Genomic DNA, 2,500 nt, shown 5'->3' on the forward strand with positions numbered 1-2,500 from the left:
GGGGATAAAGGAGGTTTTTGGTTAGTGATAAGTCGAGGCGAGGTTGATAGGGAAAAATTTACTTAAAAACCGACGAATTAGATGTGTAATAAGCAATATTCCAAAGTATTATTTTCCGTGATTTTTAATATATTACTAATCCCATTTCATACAAGAACTTTTGTATATGTATGTACTGAAAACCAGAGTTCACTAATGTGGTCACTTAGGAAACAAAAATGTCATATATATATATATATATATATATATATATATATATATATATGTGTGTGTGTGTGTGTGTGTGTGTGTGTGTGTGTGTGTGTGTGTGTGTGTGTGTGTGTATGTATGTATATATTGATACTGAAGCAAAACTAGAGCACAAACATCTTACTTGCAGATATTTAACTTGCAATATCTTTGAAGAATAAAAGAAGAATATTTATTGCAATCCTCCTCGACGACGACACAAATACCCAAACTCGTCTCAGGTTCACGATATTACTTAAGACATATTGAAGAATACAGTCATTCAGGCTTGTTCGCTGAGGATCTTTACTACTCTGCAATATATTCCGAGCCTCTTTAAAACTTCCAGAAGAGGAGGAAATCGTGACCTGTGTATATTAGACTTTTCTGCGCCCCGTTACCACCCACAAGTTTAGTGTCTACAGGCTCTCTTTTTCAGGGCTATTTCACCCCATGTGTAGATACAGGGGGTGTGGTCGCGGGGGAGGAGGAGGAGGAAGGGCTGGAAAGATGTTTATCACCTCTTAAGGGTACAGTTTATTCGTAAATTCCAAACAAGATAAAGTTAATTTGGAGATGGTCTAGACATCCGGGAGAGGGAACTCGGGGTCCTTTTTCGTATTGTAGGGTGGGGTTTTGGCGGAGGAGGAGCAGAAGGAGGAGCAGGAGGAGGAAGAGGAGGAGGAGGAGGAAGTGGGCTGAAGATGTCCCTCCTTCACCTTCAGGATCTTCGTTTATTCCTCAAAGATGGAATGGCTATGGAGTCATGGGGGGTTTTGGGGAGACCCTTCAAAGCCTCAGACTTGATTTGAGGAGCTTATCGAGGAACTTCTCCTCCGTCTTTCGCTTTATCTCACCCAAGACGATGCCTGGAGAGAGAGAGAGAGAGAGAGAGAGAGAGAGAGAGAGAGAGAGAGAGAGAGAGAGAGAGAGAGAGAGAGAGAGAGAGAGAGAGAGAGAGAGCGCGCGAGAGAGAGAGAGAACGGCGCAAAGACGAAAGCTTGAAAAGGGAGACATTTTGTGGCCAGGAAGGACAACCGATAATGGTTCGGGGGACAAGAGAGGATGCCCCGGGGATGCAAGATATCTGCAGGGACGGAAAGCACTTCCCCCCTCTCCCCTCCCCCCGACGCGACCCAGATGCCGTGCACTATAAAGCCTTAATCAAATTACCAGCACGAGGGGGGATAATTTTTATTAAGCCATAAAGGCGCAGCCAAGACCGCGGGGGGCCGGCACTGACTCACGCATCAATTAGTGCCCACCAGACCCTCGGTAGGGAGGCTCCGCCAACATACCCACGTGGGCATATCAGCTGCCTCTGCTAACCATTGGCAGGCTAGGTATCTACCCACGAAGCAAGGTTATAAGATTCTAGCCCAAACGGTTGTTTATATTCCTGTTTCGAAGTGTGCATTCTAAGTGCCCCTGACCACGGAAGGGGTTGGTTTTCTCTCGGCTCTGTCCGCAGGTTACGAGCCTAGGCAGGATTCTAAACTGGTAAAAGTTGATTTAACGTTTCTCTCTATCAATTTTCCATGGATTGCTTCCGTGTGCCATAACGATAAAGGTTACAATATTATCTGCAGGTCTGATAGCATATATTTTATCATTTCTTCATGACTCGTAATACGAAATATTATACGACGAGAATTTCACGTCAAATATCAACAGCAGTCAAAAACCCGATATTCAGAATGACCAATTCCGCAAATTCATTTCTCGATTCCGTCTGCTTACTCTCCTGTTTCCGATAGTCGACATTCATACAAAGAGTCACCTAAAAATCACCCAAACCTCACAAAAATATTACGTTTTCCTTCAGAACTCGAACCTTCGAATCCGCCCTCCATACCGGTGGAGAGTGGGCGCGGGAAATAGGTTTGACAGGGGCTATAGAAGCCTTAAATACCGAACCCACCGACGAATTACATTATTCATCACCCTGCTGTCAGTCACCGAGGCTGGTGCGAAGGGCGTCAGCCGGGATCTCCTCCGAGCTGGGGCATTGTCTGGCCTCGCGGGATCTCTCGGACGCCTCGAGTTTCCTGCGAATCAATGGTCGGACTGAGCGAGGTGACTTTCTTGCTTGTTTTATTTGTTTTCGTTGTTAAGATATGTTTTATTTAAATATATAATTCCTCTGTATTGTTTCTAAAGAATATGTGTTTATATGTTTTATTTTCTTTCTTTAACATAGTCCCTCTGTTTTGTTCTAAATTATAGTGTAACAATATGTATACTTGTATATTGTTTTCTCTTTGGACCATTC

Source organism: Penaeus chinensis, chromosome 18 (assembly GCF_019202785.1).
Source record: "Penaeus chinensis breed Huanghai No. 1 chromosome 18, ASM1920278v2, whole genome shotgun sequence".
Lineage (NCBI taxonomy): Eukaryota > Metazoa > Arthropoda > Malacostraca > Decapoda > Penaeidae > Penaeus > Penaeus chinensis.